The sequence below is a fragment of the Marmota flaviventris genome, chromosome 1 (genome assembly GCF_047511675.1).
Source record: "Marmota flaviventris isolate mMarFla1 chromosome 1, mMarFla1.hap1, whole genome shotgun sequence".
NCBI lineage: Eukaryota > Metazoa > Chordata > Mammalia > Rodentia > Sciuridae > Marmota > Marmota flaviventris.
In genome coordinates, this window is record NC_092498.1 from 34,281,945 (window position 1) to 34,294,095 (window position 12,151).

General features: G+C 39.5%; 1 protein-coding gene across 2 annotated transcripts in view; it reads right to left on the reverse strand.

Moving 5' to 3' along the window:
* The window catches only part of Slc25a13 (solute carrier family 25 member 13), a 180,968-nt gene that overhangs the window by 73,970 nt on the left and 94,847 nt on the right, over positions 1-12,151 (reverse strand). The gene's annotated exons all lie outside the window — the stretch shown is intronic.

A 12,151-nucleotide genomic window follows, 5' to 3' on the forward strand; every position in this document is an offset into this window, starting at 1 on the left:
GCTATTTCTCTAATACAGGACTACTGACATTTTGGGCAAGTAAGGACTGCAAGGCTGTCCTGCACCTTCCCTGCATCTTTCTACTAGATCCTCCCAAGGTTATGACAATTAAAAGAGACTCCAGACAGTGCCATATGTCCTGGTTGAGGACTACCGGATAGTGACCAGAATGACAAGCTAGATGGTATGCAGGTCAGGTATATCTGTGGCAGTATCTCAGGACATATATTTAATTCATATGATCTAAAGTCAGGAGGTCTAATCACAGCTTTCTATTGCTATTCCCAGGGAATAAGTGTATACACAAAATAAAACTTAGCTTCCCATCCACACTCAGTGTGCACCACACGACAGACGCATCCCTCCTGCAGAGAGCATTTTGCCATTTTCCTCAGGACACTCTGCCTACTTCCCAGATGGGCCCTTAGAAAGAAAGCTAATCTCTACAAAATTAAAAAGCACCACTGAAGTGGCTCTCAAGGACTTCCAAGTATTTACATGAAATAAGGTTTTATTAAGTGATATTACAGAATTGTTTTTAACTTGGGTGAGATAATGACTTGTGCAAAAATTAATTGTCCTCCTGAATTAGTGCAAACTAAAAGAGAGATGGCATGTGTCTGATACTGCTTGAAAATATCAACTTCCTTTCTTTGCCCCAGATAGCTGGGGAGACGAAAGAAGATTGACAAAATACTGATAAAGACTGAAGCTGGACGATGAGTACTGGGAGGGTCCTCAGAACCTTTCTCTCTACTCTTCTGAAGTTGGTGTATATTTAAAAGAAGTTAAAGAGAATCAGAGTTCCTACTCTATTTAAAACCTTTTTTCAGTTATGGCATCTGCCAGTTCTGAGCCAGCCTGTCCCTGCTGAAACTCTTTTCTAGGACTTGAATACTTCCCTTCCTTAAATGGGAGGTATTAGTCCTTTATCCTCAGGTCTTTTCACTCTGCTTTCCTGGGCAGTGTGCTGGCTACCATGTCCTCAGGGCTTCTTATAAGCCAAGGTGTGATTTCCACATCCAAATCTCCCATTCCCATCTGCTGGTCCAAACTTTCTAATTGCTTGTAGAATATACCCCATGAGTATCTCTTGAAGGCCATAAAATTACTAACCATCACTAAATCCACTACTACATGCCCCCTGCCCAGCAGTCAAACCTAGTCCCTCTTCTATGTTCAAAGCCTAATTATTGGCATGTTGGTTTTCTGGTCATCTCACCTAGAAAGCTATCATTTTCAATTCTTCAAGCTTCTTTTAAGAATAAATCAGTTACCAAATAATGTCCCATGGACATTTTTTAAAAATATTTATTTTTTAGTTGTAGTTGGACACAATACCTTTATTTTACTTATTTGTTTTTATGTGGTGCTAAGGATTGAACCCAGGGCCTCGCACACGTTAGGCGAGTTCTCTATCATTAGGCGAGTGTTCTATGGCTGAGCCACAACCCCAGCACCCCCATGGACATTTAAAAGTTCATTCAAATTCATCTTTTCCTTTTCCTTATGGTGCTAATGGTTCAAGGCCTCCTCAGATCTTGCCTAAATTACTACCATGGCCCAAAATGTCAGTCTGGGGTTTCTCTCTGACCTCTGTGGTCCACCTGGCATGGCATCCAAAGTTGCCTTTTGTAATCACAGATCTGACCCCCACCTCCCTCCATAGAAAGCTGATGGTCTTTGATCACAGAGACCCTCTCCACATCAGGGCACTCAAGACCTATAGGAGATACTCTCAGTTGCTTCTCCTGCTACCCCATGCCCAGCTTTGCCAGACCCTCCACATATCTGGTAAATATTAGTAGAGACCTCCTAAATGAAAATCAGCCACCTGAGTTCTTGTGACACCCCTCACCCCCTCCTGAGCTTCAATTATAAGACCTGTCTTACCACATCTTAATCTGTATAAGATGTGGTAAGACAGGTCTTATAATTGAAGCTCAATTCTGTCCTTCCTTTGGCCTGGAAAAAGATTCTGTGTCCTCTTTATGTTTATCCTACTTATGCTTCTGGGCAGGATAAGTTAGGCATAGAGTCACATGGTAGGCATTATCATCAGTGATAGAAGTCTATAAAACCAACCAGATGAACAAATCACCATCTATTGAACAAAACGGGGTTCTCTGTATGAGTGACTCTGATTTAAGAGGAAGGAAGGAACCAACTGTTAAACACCCTGTAGTGATAAAATGACCACAGTATGTATTCAATTGAAAGTAAATGAACACAGTCTCCTTCGAATTGTGAGACCCACTGCTAAAGCTATCATAAGCCGAGATTACTTTTCAACAATAGGAGGAGGTATGTTCAGTTATTTATCATTTGCCCTAGTTTATAACTCTGTCTAAGGGATCCTCAGAACATCATACCAAAAACAGCACGGCATTCCTTGGTTACCCTGTCACCCCAGGAAGCAGGAATGCCAGATGGAAAAAGGAATGCCAAAGCAGGGAGCAGTCACATGAAAGGGCAGAGCCCGTGACTGTGAAGGGTACAGTGTCACTACCCGTTTCTGTGCCTTCACTTCCTTGACTGAACATTTACTAGCAGGGATTCTATGATCATGTGATAAAAAAGCTCTTTCACCCGGATTATGAACGACCTGAGAATCCATTTCCAACAGCTTTTAAAAGCTGGTGACATTAGAATTGCATGCAGAACAAGAAACTAGATCCATGTCGTTCTCTCAACAGTTAGTTGGCTCAGTAGATTACTAAAGACATGAGTCTTGCTATCTTCTGTGGCTTGCTGTCTACAAAGTGGCTGCTGCTTCCTCTGGATGAAGAAATAAAACTATTTTCTCTACCAATGCAACCTCCACAATGACCTGGTGTGTATCAGAAACCATTCTAAAGCACTTTATAAAAATTAACTCATTTCATGCTCACAGCAGCCCTGTGTGGCAGGTAGGTCATTCCTCCATTCACTGAGGAAACTCAGGTCTCAGGGACAGACCGGAACAGCAAGGCTGACTCAGCCCCAGGCACTTCACTCCACTGACAGCACTCCCACTACTCTACCACACTGCCTGGAGGGCCTGGAGAATGAGACTGTCAGAAATTTGATGAAAAATGCATTTGATACTTGAGAATCTGAAAAGCTTTGGAAAGAGAAAAAATTAAACTTACTTTTAAGTTACCCTAGATTTTGCTGTTGCCTGCTTTCATTGGAAAACAATAATATTCCTGAAGGTTTCCTATTAAGGAAAGGCCTGTGCATCCAGAGTGCCAGGATAGTTTTACCAACAGTCACAAAGAACATGGAGAGGGAACCAAATCTAAAAGTCCTTCTCTGGTTCTTCTTCTTCTTTTTTTTCTTTTTCTCAGCCCAAAGAGACTGAGGAGAGAAAAACCAAGAGAGAGGCCTGTGGGAGCTAACACATCAGTTTCTCTACAAACATTTAAATCAAGAATGAGTCATCTTTGAAATAAATGGCCAGACTTCTTCTCCAGTGACTTAAAATTAGAGTTCTCTGGGCACCTCCATAGCTATTTATGGAAAACTTAACACTCAGGCAGGGTCATCAAGAGACCAAAGGCTTCTAGATGTTTACCCAGAAGGTACACAGACCAAGAGCTTTTGTACAAAACACAACATATGTAAATAATATTCATTTTCTAAGCAAAGGGGACCATAATGGACAAACAACTCTTATGTACAGGGGAGGGAAGAACTATAGAGAAGAAATTATCAGATTCAAATATTTAAAGGTTAAAAAAATTATCAGGTTAAAAAAAGAGATATTAGATTGTTTCTTTGTATTTCTTTAAAAAGAAGTCAATGTGAAGAACATATTGGGTCAGATTTTGAAACAAACACTGAAGTCCTTAACCTATAAAACTATTGTGCAGTGAAATGGGCTACCTTGCAAAGTAGCAGGTTCCGTGTCACTGGGATCTATGGGCTAAGGGATACAAGTCATGGATTTCAATTTATCTTTTTGTAGGGAAGAGTGGGGGGTTCCAGGGATTAAACTCAGGGGCACTCGACCACTGAACCACATCCTAGCCCTATTTTGTATTTTATTTAGAGGCAGGGTCTCACTGATTTATTTAGCACCTTGCTTTTGCTGAGGTGGGCTTTCAACTCGTGATCCTTCTGCCTCAGCCTCTCCAAGCTGCTGGGATTACAGACTCGACCACCACGTTAGGCAAGGATCTTACTTTATCTTGATAGGACCATGGAAGTACTTTATCCTAACAGTGCTGTGACATTTGGAACAGGAATGCCACAGCAGTTATAACTCTCCTACTGGAAAGCACACAGTGGTCATGTTTGCACCTCAGGCCCCAGGTCTGCCTTCGATGGCACACCAATGCCTGTTATGTGATCTACAGGTCATTTGTGACAGCCATTTAATAAGTGGAAGCTCAGAGGGCTGGGGATGTACTTCAGTGACAGAGGACTTGCCCATCATGCGCAAGGCCCTGGGTTGGATCCCAAGTACCACACACACACATTGATTTTAGTTGAAGTTAAAGGCTTAAAAACCTTTATAATCCTCTTCATTATGGAAGAGTAGCTCTGTAAGTCATTCTGAACTAGCCACAGGAACAGAAAGAAGAACACAAGATAGGGTAGGGCATAATAATAATAGCTGAATGCATTAACACTTATTGCAGGCCAGATGCTATGCCAAAAATGTCAAAGATAGCACTTTACTTAAGCCTTGCAATACCTCTGTGAAGTAACAATCATTATCTTCACTTTATAGGGAGATACCTGATGTTCAGGAAAGATAAGTAAGTGACCCAAAGTCACACAGCTTAGAAATAGCTGAGTTGAGATCCATACCAAAAAAAAAAAAATGTCTGATTTTAAAACTAAGATTCTTAACTGCTGACTTAGGCTGCCTTGGGCAAAATCTTAACTGAGGAGATCATAGGTAGGTTTAGATATATAACAGGAAAAGAGAGTTGAAGAAAAGTTTTAATGACAACTTGAATGCTATGAAAACAGCCAGACATATCTCGAAGAATTCTCATCTTGGATGATGGGGGAGGTAGAAGAATCTACTACTACTACTACTACTACTACTACTACTACTACACACACACACACACACACACACACAAATATTTAAGGGGAAAGAGATGAGGTGGTTGACCACAATTAGAAACCTGCACTGAAATATGTTTAAGTTATAAACAAAAGTTAAGCTACCTACAAAAGACAGCTTGATGTTCAGGTAGAAGTAAATCTGGAAAATTCAGATGATGGGATCGTAGTGCGGAAGTGAAAGGCTGGACTTGACCAAGTGCTGACTGCATGCTACACTCCCTGGATTGTGGTTTTCCTACTTGAGCCACCTTAAGGTGGGTCCTCCAAAGCTTTCATGCTATAGATGAAAAAATGAGGTGAAAAAAGAGAGGGTCACTAGAGGCTACGGACAAAACTGGATATGCAGCCAGGCAATCTGGCTCTGAAGTCACAATCTTAACCTACATCCAGACTACTTTTTCATATTAGAGGGAGGCCCAGCAAACACCAGAAGAAAACAAGAAGTTGTAGAGAGAGATAAGATCATCTTACAGTACATACAAAGGGCAGGCACCAAAAATCCAACAGGTACATGAGCGAGGGAGTTCAGAAAGTGATGTCAAGGGCCTGAGAGTACACAGAAAACCCAGAGCCCCAGGAAGATAGCAACCTCTGTAGGACCTCTCAATGGTGGCAAGCAAGGGGTACCTGCTAACTGTGGCATGTACAGACCTTCCCGTAGGAAGAGAAAAACACCTCCCATCACTAAGGCCAGAGGTCCCAGAGCTCTACAGCTCCCTCTCAGGCAGTTCTGCTCAAGCATGCAAAAGGAGGCCCAATTTTTCTGTAATATTTGCCAGTGAACTGTTTTCTCTTCCCTCTATTCTAGTGCATGGTGATTGATGGAACAGGCTTTTATTGTAGCGGTTTTGAACTACTTCAACATACCCATTCAGATTGCTGTAGGGGGAAAAAAAAAAAGTCAAACTCTTCAAAATTGCTAGTGGTACAGAAATAAACAGATATAGGGGTTATACTACTTTCGGTCTAACTTTCATGCTTCTAATATTTCCAGGCCTGCCATTTCCTTAATAATCTCCAATTTTCAAGTGGGTATATTTCTAATGCAAAAAAATTCTTTCCCCCTCTATTCAGACATGCAAGTTTGTGCTTTATCCTGAGAATATTTTATCAGAAAGAAAGAAAAAAAAGTGAGAGAGAACCTCAAAACAAGCAGCAGTTCCAGAGGATTTATATTATAAAACCAAGAACATTTTCTTTTAAAATTCTGGAATATTTACACTTTTTTTGTTCTGGAATTTTAAAAAATCTAAAATTTTAATAAAATCAGGGAGTTAAGGAAGCATTCAGACTTCCTTTTGGGGTGGAATAATTGTTGTAGAATAATTCTGGGCAAAATGCAGGTAAATTGCTTATCAGAACAAAGAAAAAAAAGTATAATGATGTGTGAAAATATTGTATCACATTTAGTACTATTTAAACAAATTCTACATCAAGTTTTATTACCTGTGTATTATTTAAGATTCTACTTTGTTTTCATAATTCTGCACTAATTTGGAGAACAGTTTAATTAAGATGGAATCTGGCAATGAAATACATAGCAGTTGAGTAGTTTCCGTTCTTAGAATTTTCTCCATGTTTAGTCATGCAATCAGATTTTCATAGTTCAGCTTAAAATTTCACCCATAATTCATTTGGAGGGGCCTTTAATTAATATTCGTCAGAAGCAACATCACCCATGGCTCTGCATACACAGCAACACCCTGGCAGAAACCAAGTACAGAGCTTTTCCACCTCAATTTTCTTGCTCTTCTGATTTAACGTTAAACTTCACAGTGGGTAATGGCTGGGGAGATGTTGTGTAGAGTGCTCATTTTTAGCACGATGTTACTGTAAAAGCCTGCACAACAGGCTGCTCAACAAAACAGCAATGAGACAAAACACCACGGACACAACAACACAATGAATCCTGATTTCCTTTGCCCAGAGTACAGAAAGTGTGCAGTGTAAACAGGACATATTCTGCATCTAATTGTACAGGTGTCCAGTGAACACAGCTCTGGTCATCCTTGGCCAAACTAGCAATGGTTTCCATTTGGACACAAAACAGAATTTAATCTGCTGGAAGAAATGGGGATAAATAACATTAGCTGCCTTTTTTCATCATTTCCTTTTAGAACACCAAGTTATATATGTATGCATTTCTGCAGTATTGGGGATTGAACCCAGGGGTGCTCCACTACTGAGTTACATCTCCAACCTCCTCCTCTCACTTCCTTTTTTTTTTTTTAAACTGAGACAGTGTCTTGCTAAGTTGCTGAGGCTGGTGTCAGATTTGCAATCCTTGTTTTGGTCTCCTGATACTGTATCTCCTCAGCCATAGCACTGGCTGTGATATGGTATTTATTAAACAGGAATGACTTATATTACATACCTGTCTTAAAATCAATATAAAAGGTACTCACAAGTTGAAAATGCAAATACAGTGTGATTTCTGGCTATTAAGGTTTTTTTTTTATTAAAGACCTTTGGTTTAGATATATTCACAAATACAGATAAGGAGTTGGAGTACAAAAGGGAAATACAAATGGCTCTGGTTACTCAATATGAAAAAAAGACTTGCTAATTGTCCAATAACTATAATAATAAACAATAACTAATTGTCCAATAACTGTAATAACAATAACTAATAATAAACAGTGTAATAAACGGTGTAATAATAAACAGTGGCGGCTTCAGCAAGTCAACAATTGATTCTTTTGATAACACCTGAAATCCCCTATTAATACCAAAGCTTAAGAATTTTGATGCTGCCACGTTGAAGGTATGCTGTCTTTTATTTGGTGGTGGCAGAAAGCAATTTCTTTTTTAACATATGTAACCTGTTGTGTTGAAATTTTTGCCTTATACCAGGATGCCATCACAAATAAGGTAGCAAACTCTATAAAGCCCAAAACAGAGCTGACTAGCAGTAGTAAGTCTCTGACTTCTAGAGTAATAGGTGGCAACCACCAGCAACTGGATGCAACAGATTCCCAGTGGTCTGCTCTCTAGGTCTCAGAACCTGAATAACTAAATGGTCCATTTCACATTGACTTGGACTATCTGGGCTGACTTGGTCAATCTGATTTAACAAAAAGAACCAAAAATGTTCAGCTGCATGAGTAAGCTTTGACATCCAACTGGGTTACAACAGGGGGCTTGTGTGATCTGGGGACAAGGATCCTTACCAATAAGAATGATTAGTCTAGAAAACCAGACACATCTCTGATCCCTATGTTCTGCTCTCATTTCTTTCAACTAAAGTTCATCACTCTGGTTCTCATCATGTTCTTCCAACAAAATGAAGACTTGAATACAATTATGGTACCTGTGTGATGTGGACCCTCTGCTGGGTCAGTTGACTTCATTCTTATGTTCTATGTGATGCAAAGATGTTAAAGAAGATTTTTAGACCTATCTTTCCTCAAATCAATTATCCTATCTCTTGGTTAATGGAATGTCAGCCTCAGAATCTATTTGCCAATCCAGAGACTGCTGATTTCTTGATCTTGCCTCTACCTATAATGATGGGTGGAAAGCCCCTGGATATGGAAAAATTTCCTGGCTCCAAAAATATGGGGAATAATGTTTCCAAAAAACCCAAAATTACATTAGAAGCATTCGTAGAAAACATCATCGTAATTCTCAGGAGCAGAGGAAAGCCCAAATGCCAACATGCATGTGTGAGACTATTATGTGTGAAGCACTGCTCCGCAACCCTACGGTAAAATCACCTCTTCTCCCTGTGCTCCCCTTCTTAATAAAGCCTCACCATCCTTCCACTTGCCCAAGCCTAAAACTCAGGAGTCAACGTTGAGTTCTGCCAAAGCCTTGACTATCTCCTTCATATTCAATCACCAAGCCTTGTAAGGACTATCCCTTTAACTTTTCTTGACTTTTCTTCACTTTGGCCCATCACTATTACCATCCAACTTAGGCCATGGTTGTTTCACTCCAAGATTAGAAAGTGACCAGCTGGTCTCCATCTCTTCAATCATGTCCTTCTCCACTTGATTACACATACAACAGACAGAGTGATTCTTCTGAAGTACAAATCTGATCATGTCTGCCACGAGAAGCTTTATCAGACTTAAAAATGAAGACTTAGGGTCAAGTTCTATGTTCTTAAACACCCAGAGTTGAGAAGTCTAGACCAATATGGTTCATAGACTATCTGCAGCATTACAATTCAGGATGTTTAGTGGAAGGGCAGTTTCTTAGCCCAACCCAGAAATACTGATTCAGAGTCTTGGAGGCAAAAAGAATCAGGATTCTGCATTTTAAAATGAGCATCTCAGATCATTTTTACACTAAATTTGAAAACACTGCTAGAGATTTAGGAAAATTCATTTTCGATTCCACCTGTCTGATCTAGAACAAATTCAGAAAACTTCTCAAAGCTTCTGAGTGCTCCTCTTTCATGGAGAAACAACAGCAAGTGCCTTACTTAATACCTAAGATGACTGTAAGGACAAATACAAGCAACAGTGAAAGCACTCTTTAAGCTGGAAAATGCTGCATGAGAGGTAGACGATAGCAATGTTTTTCTAGTTAATAGTAATATTGGATTTGGCAGCAATCCTAGACTTTTTAAACCTAAGGTTGGAGCCATGGGAAATTCTCTATGTGTAGATTATTTTTAAATTTTAATAATTATATGTGAAATATAGATGCAATTATAAAACAGTATCAGAAAATAATTGAAAACAACAGTAACATGCACTCCACTAAGGTTCATATCTGGTGACTAAAGGTTGGGGTCAGGAATGCTCGATGTCCAGCAATGCATGGCCGCCGAGCACCCCTACTCAGAGGTAAGGCTCCTTCTAGGAACACATCCTTGGCCCTGGGGAAAATGCACTACAGTGGTAACATGGTTTTGAATCCCTCAAATGTCTTTGATTTCACTGAAGAAGCTAAGCTCTACAGCAGCTGCTCTTTCTGTTTTGGGATACTCCTTTGGGAACTTACTGAAAGCTATGGGTCATTTCCCCAGAAAATTATCTATAAATGCAAAATTTTACCCTAGAGTCTATTTAATATTCTTTTGCATATAATAGGGGATGATGATAATTACGTCTTGGGGCATTGGAGGATGCTATTATCAGAAAAACAATATTTAAAACACTTTGTAAATTATAAGGATCATACAGATATTAGTCACATTATTCTTTTGAAAAAGAATCTTAGTACTGACTCTAAAGAATAATTTGGCAGAACAGTTTAAAGGACCTTTCATTCTGTGCCCCAAGTATCCTATGATACCTACTCAATAAAAAAATGGGCAAAGGAATAGACACTTCTCCCAAGAAGACATGAAAGCACTTGGAAAGATGCTCAACATTATTTTTAGAGAAGTGTGAATCAAAAGCACACGTGAGGTCATTGTAAGAGTTTCTGAAATCAAAAGTCTGTTTTCTCATCTGTAAAATGGGGCAGTTAACTAAATGACTTGATGCTCATACCTGGCTCTGTAGGTTCATACTTCAGATGGCTGCTGTATACCCACATTTTGAATGTTATTAGGCTTTATATTACAAACCCTTAAGAGTTTTGCTACAAAAGAACAAACTCTCAGGGTCTACATTCTACACCTGCTTGAATTTCTCTTTTTATACTCTCAGGTGAACATAAATAGGAACAATTTCCAGGTTTGTACATTATAATTGTCTCAAGAATTGTTGCCTCTGCACAGCTCAGTTCTTCACACAAAGGCCTCTTGACAAACCCTGCATACTCAACAAACACTGCTGAAGTGAATACTTTGCCTGATAGGAGTAATTATTATAGCACAAAAGAGACTTCCAAATAGGGATAGAGTTTGTGGTCAATAACATTTATGAACTGGAATTCCACCAGGTATAGAATAGGAAAAATTTTCCAAGTTGTTTTCTAAAAATCTTAGAATATTAAAATTCACTTTTATACTAGCAACCATAAAATTAGAAATTTGTTCTAGGAGCTCAGAGTACAGGTACATGGAGAGGTTTACAAAATATTTTAAAATACACATACACAGGGCTTGGGATGTAGCTCAGTGGTGGCTTGCCTAGAGTGTGTGGGACCCTGAATTCAGTCCCCAGCACCACAAGTAACAAGAAGAACAACAAAATAGGGGCTGGGGTTATGGCTCAGTGGTAGAGCACTCACCTCGCACGTGCAAGGCCCTGGGTTCAGCACCACATAAAAATAAATAAAATAAAAAATTATAAAAAAATTTTTAAAAAACCAACAACAAAATATCTAAAAACTGTATGCTTATATAACTATATTTACATTCATACGCATTATCATCCACAAATTAAAGAAATGGGATTTTAAAAAACATCAGCAGACAGTACAATAATATAAATGAAGGAGTAACAGAAATGTGGCCCCATTCCCTTCTCAAATTCTTCCACACTAATGAGGAACAGGACTGCAGGAAGGAGGCTTTGTGTCCCTGCTACTTGATTCAGCACTATTAATTAGAGGCACAATAGAAATAAGGCAAGATGAGCTCAAAGAATTAACACATTGATCTGCCCATTAAATGAATTTTATATACAAAGTACAGAAAAAGATACTGGCTCACCATTTAAGCAAGGTCCCTGCCTGTCATTACCTTAATGGGTGGGGACCTGACCTAGACCATACAAAGATGAGCACATGAACCAAATAAGATTCTCATAGTCACATGGTAGTTGGTAACAAACTTGGATTTGTTTATAGTAAAACATTTATTAAATGAAGAAAAAATTGGAACTTGCAAAAAATGGCACTGCCCACCAATGACACATGTGTACATACATGAGTATGGGTACCACATACTGGCTGAAACCAACTTGATCTACTACTTTCTAGGGACCTCAGTGGAATAGAGCAGTGTTGTCTCTATATTGTACTCAGGCTTCCAGAAACCACAAGCACCTCTCATCAGTTCCTCTTCCTCATCAGTGACAGGTAGCAGCATGCATGGTGGCAGCTCTTTCACCTCTTAAACAGCCAAGCATCTGTTTTTACAATCTTGGCACCAACCAGGGAGCTGGTGCCTATGCTTCTGAGCCCTGCCCTAGAGCAGACAGACGGTGCATGCCTGATGAAGTGCAAGCCTGAAACACCAGAT